At 34.6% G+C, this 8,586-nt stretch overlaps 1 protein-coding gene across 1 annotated transcript in view; it reads right to left on the bottom strand.

The window, feature by feature from the left end:
- The window catches only part of LOC117174603 (putative sodium-coupled neutral amino acid transporter 11), a 341,087-nt gene that overhangs the window by 216,996 nt on the left and 115,505 nt on the right, over positions 1-8,586 (bottom strand). The window lies entirely within an intron of this gene.

The following is an 8,586-nucleotide window of genomic DNA, read 5'->3' as shown; positions in this document are numbered from 1 at the left end:
AATTGTCCAGGGGTGGTCCCGAAGGAATTAACCCCCAAGCGGAGGTGTGAAAACCATGCCGAAAGCTGAATGGCACCTGGGTGAGGTGTCTAGAACGGTGACCCTGGGATACCGGGCGACCTTTCAGAGCACGCAGCCTTATCCTTGCATGCGGGGCTCTAAAAGGATGGACGAATTCCTTTCCCTAGCTTCTCGTGGGAACAACAATGAGAACACCAAACATAGTTGTGGTAAGTGCGGTTTAAAACAACAGAACGCGCAGGGCTCCCGACAATGTGTCGGCCAACAATGCCGACCAATCTAGAGCTGGGTGTGCCAATGAAAATGGAATCAATGCGATGGAACGGCGGGATCTCGCAACCTTTAGGTGGACGGAGCGACTGAATCACGACTTGCTAGAGTGCTACGATGCAAGTGTGGCCCCTGAACAGGGTTACATAGCACGGCTGCATGCTCTGTGGTGCGAGAAACACCCGGAGCTATCGCATTTTTCGCAGCAACATCTGCGAAACCATGGTGAACTACTCCGAAAAAGGGGCTATGTAAGCGGAACGCCTACTCTACCACAGCTAGAACAAGCCGGCAACAGAGAAAAAGAGGCGACACTAAGAACAACCGCGGGCAGGCATCCAATAGAGGAAGAACGATGCTTTATGAACCGGAGAAACATCAACAACAAGGTTTCTCTCAAGCCTAAAGATCTGACTGAAATGGATGAAGAGCTTCGTGGACATTTTTCCAGAGAATCCGACCTCTGGGCAAGACAGTACGCGTCCCCCATTCAGTGTGTGATTGACTACATCACATCTGGCAGGAATTTTACCCCCAAGATTCGAAAGTTCGCGCGCGAACTCCAGACCCGTTATCACACAGAGACCTCGGCCCATGTAAACGACAGGTATATTATTTTTTAAAGTTTTCAATGCTGCACCGTTAAAAACTTTAAAAAATAATATACTGAGAAAACTATATCGCACAAATTACAATATATCGTAATTCCTGCCCTATATATCGTAATTATTGCATTATAATAGCGCAAAATCGTGATATTGTACATTGCAAGTATTTACATTATATACCGCATAATTGTGCAATCTATAACGTAAGAAATGGGGATTCCCATCCGTCAGTTAAATTTTGCGTTTTTGCTAAATTGTATTAAGTAAGTTATAATTCGTCTACAATAATGTGATTTATTTCGGAGGAAATATATCAGTAAGTACATTTTTTTTTGCTTTTTCTGTCGTAGATTCTACATGTTTTACTGAAATTTGCTCACTTCAGTGCGACGCCGTGATTGTTTTGAATCTAGAGTCCCGATTTATAGCTCGAACTGACTCATACTCTGCCTTTTTCCCATTGCTGCTAAGGACGCCGTAGCAGATGACATCAACAAATTTTAACTTCATTTTTGTCTGTGGTATTAGTGCATTATAATATCGTACAAAGCTCCGGGATCTGATTAGACGTTATCATATTGCGCTTTCTTGCAATATAGAGGTTTTGCAATGTCATTGTGCGATTTTTTTTCTCCGTGTGCCAGAAAAAGTATTGAGATTACTCCGTGAATTTCTAATGTAAATTTTAACGTATAATACGAATTTCAATAATTTAAAAGTTGGTTTTGCTGTTTTTTTAATTTCTTAAAAAGGAACCGAATGGGGACACAGTGGGGTCTTTACGGGTACTTTGTAGAGCTTTAGTGCTTTAGCCCCGCTCCATAGACTTCGAAAAGAGCTAAAATCATACATGTGTCATAAAAACTATCTTATGGAAATAACTTATGTAAACTTAGTAAAAAAATATCACATATCGTATTATGCCATACGTGGCGAGACTCATTTTGTTAGAGTGAAAAATAATGCACTAATTTGAAATAATTATATATGAAATTTAAGAAACTGGGTCATTCATATATTGAATTATTTTCCGAAACAATCTAATTTCCGAGAATTGACGGCTGAGAGAATTTAAGACGCGCCAGCGCAGGTAGCCACAGGTTATATTGGTAAAATGTTATTATAAGTTCGTACTTACCGAAAACGTGTTGCTCTAATATAGATAGAGGTATTAAGATAAAAACGCACAATTCAAATTGATCAATGTTTAAAATTGAGCTGCCAGATCGAATAAGCGCACATAAAGTTTTTTATTTTTCTAATTAAAGCCAAAAACGGGCTTTTTTGTAAGAATCAATTTTAATTCATTTTTCACTTCAACTGGAAATCAATCCGTCAGTTTTTAGGATTTTTCAATCAAATTTTCAGGGAATGTAGTTCGAAATATCCCTCGACGGATAGAGCAAAAGTAATTAAAAAATTTACTTAAACAAAATGGTTGTAAATTTTTTTTATGCATAGCGCTTATCGGACTTCTCTAATTTCTAGCGTTTGTAGAGGGATGTTGAGATATATTTATTATGTGTAGATATGTGTAGAGCGCTGTAGAGTGATTTTCAGATCCGATTATTAATACAGTTTCCCGGTGCTAAAAATAAAAACTTTTCAAGGGAGCAGGTAATATCAAAGTATTATGCATAAATAAACAATAGTACATAATGTAAAATAAATTATTTATTTAATATTACGTACATTAGTAAAAGATCGAGAAAGTATAATTATTTGTCATTCCTGTTGTAATAGAACGTTAGTATTTATTAGCTATTTATTGGGTTAATATTTATTGGTCAATTATCGGCAAAAACCTTCGCGAAACCCGAGGCAAATAGTGCGAACAAAACGTGAAATTCTCGGCTGCATCTAACTGTATCGCGCATCATCAACCGGTAAATTCAAATTTGAATTCAACTTCTTTTTCAAATAAAAGATGAGTGATCGAATCTTAAATTGATTTCTGCACTGTTTTATCGCAAATATATCATTGCGTATACCATTTTTTATATTAAACGTTAAACTTTTAAAATTATTTCGATGAAAATTTAATATTGAATAAAATCACTCCAATATAATTTTGCCAAGAAACGCGTCCTAATCTTTCTGATTTTTATTAAGCAATGCCTTCTGATCGGCCCACCTAGTGAAATGATTACGCTGGGCCAAGGTTTTTGCCAACCATCGGCCCGAAATGAGGACCCAAGATTGGGTCAGTAAGTTTAACGAGTTCGGCATAGCCTTGGGCAACAAGGCAGGGACAACTTTGTTTTCAAGTAAAGGACCGACAGTGTATGGAGGCGATGGACTAACCTTATTACCTGTAGTTAGCCCAACTAGTGAAATGATAACGCTAAGCTGAGGTTTTTTTCGACTATCGGCCCAACATGAAGAATCAAGATTGGTCCGGTGAGTTTAACATGATCGGTATAGCCTTGGGCTACAAGGCAGGGGAGTTTTATTTTTTAATAAGGAAATGACAGGGTATGGAAGCAATGGAACAACCTTGTTACCCGTAGTCGGCCCAACTAGTGAAATGATCACGCTGGGCCACGGTTTTCGCCGACCATCGGCCCAAAAAGAGGGCCCAATATTGGGCATGTGAGTTTAAAGAAATCGGCATAACCTTAGGCTACAAGGCAGGCAAAAATTTGTTTCTCAATAAGGGACGGACAGTGTATGGAAGCAATGGACCAACCTTATTATCCGCAGTTGGCTTAACCGTCCGCCCAAGTTGGGGGCCCGAAATTGGGCCACTGTGTTAAAGAAGATCGGTGTAGCGTTGGGATACAATGCAGGGACAACTTATTATCTTAATAAGGGAGCGACAGTGTATAAAAGAATTCGATCAACCTTTTAGCCGCAAGTCTGCCCATTCAAACGACAAACTCATTACGTTGGGCCAAGGGTCTAAGACCAAGATTGGTCTTAGAACAGAGCATGCCTTTCAAAAAAGGCAATGGTTTTTCCTACAAAATATATACAACTTGTCTATTAAGTTGACATTCAGAAAAATGTTATTTCGACAAGTTAGTTTCGTAGATTTCACGATAAAAATCTATTCATCTTAATTTGTGGATTCTGTTAACATTAAAACCTAAAACTTTATACTATTAGGCTAAATTCAGATTAACTTAACAGTTAAAAGAAAATAGATTTAAAATATATAAAAAATAATAATCTTTACTTAAATCATTTTTAAAAATTGTTTAACAAAAAAAAATAAAATTCTTATTACTTTTCTTTGTTTGATTCAACTATATTGCTTTTTCAAAACTTTCTGATCTTGCGAAGAATCGCTAATTATATTAAAATAATTAATATAGATTTTATATCCTTCAATCAATAATAAATTTGAAAAAAGCTATTTTTAAACGAACGTTAATATTCTGGAATTTTCCAGAATTTACAAATTTCCCGTGAAGTTTGAGTAATTCTGTGAGCAATTTTAAAAGATATTCACGAGTTTTGAAAGAATTTAACATAATTTTAAACTTGAATGGTTTTCAAAAAGTTTAAAACAAAATGGTGACATACATATTAGAAGCTTTATAGGAATTTTGAAAGGTTGCAAGGAAATAAATCAAATAAACAAGAGATAATTTGAAAAGATTTTTTATTTTATAAAATTAATGTGCAGAGATACTTACAGAATACTTTTAAATATTTTCAGAACTTTTTAAACAGAGCCTGACAGATTTTAAGCATTTTTTTATTTTTCAGACTTTGACGAACATTTGATTGAAATTGATCAAATAATTTTTAATTGGTCCCGAACTTTTTAAGGTTCTAAATATCTTTTAAATTGACTTGAATTTTCTCTACTATTTTGTTAAATCAGTTGAAAGATAAAAACTTATTTCAAACTTTCTAATTGTTTCTGGCGAATCTGAAATCTTGAATAAAATTTGGATTTTCTTAAATAGCTTAGAAAAATTATATTTATATACAGTTCTACACTAGCTGATAATATTTATTTTCTGGTTCTCAGATCTCAAAATCTTATTTTAGCTCAAATTCAAGTGTATAAAATCACTAAAAAAATAAATAGTTATTCGGAATTTTTATCTTGTATGAGAAATAATTTCACCCCGAAAATCAAAAAATTACAGGCCCAGACAGAGCGCGATTGATGATGATAGTAATAAAAATTAACACAATTATGAAAGCGTTATGGCATAATTCAATAATGTTAAATTAATCCTTTCTATTTTAGCCTAAGAATTCAGAAGACAAAGTCATATTTCTTCGTGCGCAAGGTAATCATTTTTTTAAACTTATAAATAATACATCTTGCCGAATGAACAAAGAAATACAAGAATCTGAATTTCAGTAGAGAAAGACGGTTGACTTTCAGATGTAACCAAAAAGATCATTCGCCAGTTGAAAGTCAACTGATGAATATAACATGACATTAAGTAACGTGCTTGGTTGAAAGTCAACTGCTTTGTGTACGTAAAATGTACGAGGTGTGTTCAAAAAATAAGGTGACTTTATGGTTTTCTCAAAAAATATTCATTTATTCCTCAATATTTATGTTGTCCCCTTCAAAGTAATCCCCCTCAGATATAATACACTTGTGCCAACACTTTTTCCAATCATCGAAGCACTTCTGATAATTATTTTGTGGTATAGCCTTGAGTTCTTTCAGCGATGCAGTTTTTATCTCCTCAATCGTTGAAAATCGACGTCCTTTCATGGGTCTCTTCAGTTTTGGGAAAAGAAAAAAGTCTCTGGGGACCAAATCGATACGCCAACATCTTCAGCAACTTCTCTGATGGTAATTCGGCGATTTTTCAACACCATTTCATCCACTGCTTGAACGTTTTAATCTGTTTTTGACGTGCTGGGACGTCCAGGGCGAGGTTCGTCTTCGACTTCCTCTCGGCCTTCTTCGAACAGCTTGTACCACTTATACACATTTTTCTTACTCAGAGTAGACTCACTGTATGCAACTGTCAACATTTCAAGAGTTTTAGAGCACTGGATTCCATTTTTCACACAAAACTTAATGCAAACTCTTTGCTCCATTTTTTTCGAAAGAAGAAAATCGCCGAACACACCAAAACCTTCTAACCTTTTACGCCTCTGCCAGAAAAACAACACGAGCTATATAGTCAAAACTGTGAACATATGATCGTGACGAGTGTACAAACACAACAAAACAAAAGATTTAAAACTTGAATGTACGTAGCCCGCGAAAATTGAAAAGTCACGTTACTTTTTGAACACACCTCGTACCTTATAAGTTAATTTAAGACAGAAAGATTGTTGACTTTCCGTCAACGCGTGCATGTGAAATGAAACTTATAGGTTAATTTAAGTCAGCTGGTTGTTGAAATACTAAGTACAGAATGTAAATATTTAATCCTTTTTTATATAGTCTTTTACCACATATGAACGATTATTCTATTCATAATCAAAATCCGTTATAGATCTGAGTACATATATCGAAACAGGAAACGTTGACGAAACGACTATACCATGAACTCAGTGTTGATCGATACTTTCTAGCCAGCGCTATCGACACAAATTGAATTTCAGAGCGCGCGAATGAAAATCATCCTAAACTCAACATACCTGTCAGTTAATCATCATATTAATCGTATATCAGATAGGAGACACTGCACTTAAGTTCCATTTCTGGTTGAAATTAAGTGACTTACTTAATTTAATGAAAAAACGAAATTCATCTAGATTTAAAATTCATCGTCTTGTATTACTGTGAACTCTCTATATCTCATACAGAAATAATGTGGAAGCCCTATGGCTCTCTAATCATTTAATTACAAAATTTCGCGGAAAGCGAAGTTGCTTTTGGAATACATACTTTGAAGCTGATCTGTTTTTCGATAATTTTCCACTATCTGTTTCGGTATTTGACACGAGCCTCTACGACATCTAGCATGATATTTTGAGAAAACTGTCATGTTCGTTATTTTAGATATTTAAATGAATAATTGAGATTAAACTGCGGCAACGCCTTACAATTTTTGGCTTCTGGTTGCCAATAAAATAAAATTCAGAAGAGTTTCTTAATATATTGCATACTGGTTCAGAGTTTAGATTTCCGCGTTCATAAATTCATCACCTGCACGTCAAATGCAGGTTGAATTTAATGTGTTTGTACCTTGTTGTTTTCAGAAAGTTATAAGTACGTGGGTGGAGAATTTGGCAAAGTTCTTGAAGAACTTATTTCGGACTCAGATAATATGTATTGATGAGGCGCAGAGTAGTGTAGACTTCTCGTTTCTACCTTTGTTGCTTATACCTACTGTAATCCTACAACTGGTTGCTTAGCTTTCTCAAGCATTTATAGAATACTAAGATTTCATTGAGAATATTTTTGATATTTAGAATTTTTAATAAATTAAAAATAATAATCCTATTGTAACAATATAAAAAATTGTATACATGCTAATAATTAGTTTATTATTCAACTTTCAAAAAGTATATTAACCAATACTTTTAATTTTAAAGCCAAATGGTCTATTTCTTTAATTTATCTTGGGATTCTCAGAAGTTTCATTTTAAAACTTAAATAAAAGGATTTAAACTATTATACTACTTAAACTAGAGCACGTGGAACAGAAGCGACACGACGTTACCATATTTTCAGTTCGGTGACGTCAGTCATACATTTAGGGTATAAATAATTTTGTTTCTATTCGTACATGCTCTGAATTATAGTTTTTGAAGAAGATATGGATTTCGGATGACATTCTGTACATGTCAAAATTATTTTAGAATTTATTCAATTTTCAATCATTTTATATGCTACAAAATGCACGTCTTCTTATAAGACTGAATGTTATTTTAGTCGTGGATTTTTTCGATTCTGAAGCTCTGAAAGGTTACAAAATTTTAACTACAGCTGCAGTGCATATCAATGCACCTGTCATCCAAATATGAAACGATTCTCATTTGTAATTTTATTTCCTAGATTACTTCCATAATTCTTGATACTAAAAAATTATTCTATTGATAAACACATTTTCTGGACAAAATATGTCCAATATGTCTCTGGACCACCCTATTCTTCATTTTACACTGCGGCGTTCGGTTGACCAACATTCCTATTAAGCCGTGACTCTGTTTCATTGCCTATTTAAAAAAATTAACGAGAAAAAAATTAATCATGGCGTTTATTTGAAATTATTGAAAAACGTGGGGTCTGTTTGAAAATAAAATGCAATTTATTTTAAAGGGAGTTTATAGTTTCACGTAATGGTTATGACAAAGCGGAAAATTCTAGAGTTTTGTCTTTGGTCGTACTCGACGACTTATACTACGAGGGTAGTTCAATAAGTCCTTAGAATGAAGTATAAAAACAATTTTTTTTGGGTAAATTTTTTTTTTATTTTTCAACATAATCTCCTTGGAGCTCTATACACTTGGTCATTCGCTTTTCAAGTTTCTTTAATCCTTCAGAAAAGTGCGTTTTCGGAAGTTCCTCAAAATAAGCACTTACAGAGGCAATGACGTCTTCGTTGTCTGGGAATCTCTGTCCACCGAGCCATTTTTTCAAGTTTGGAAATAAGAAAAAGTCTCTGGGGGCTAAATCTGGTGAATACGGTGGGTGTTCGACCAATTAGAATTTTAGTTCTTCAATTTTAGCCATTGAAACGAAGCAGGTGTGAACTCGGGCGTTGTCGTGATGAAAGAGAATTTTTTTTCTCGCCAAATGTGGTCGTTT

The sequence above is a fragment of the Belonocnema kinseyi genome, chromosome 6 (assembly GCF_010883055.1).
Source record: "Belonocnema kinseyi isolate 2016_QV_RU_SX_M_011 chromosome 6, B_treatae_v1, whole genome shotgun sequence".
NCBI classification, from domain to species: Eukaryota; Metazoa; Arthropoda; class Insecta; order Hymenoptera; family Cynipidae; genus Belonocnema; species Belonocnema kinseyi.
Note: the sequence above shows the minus strand (reverse complement) of the source record. Positions and strands in the feature narration are given on the sequence as shown.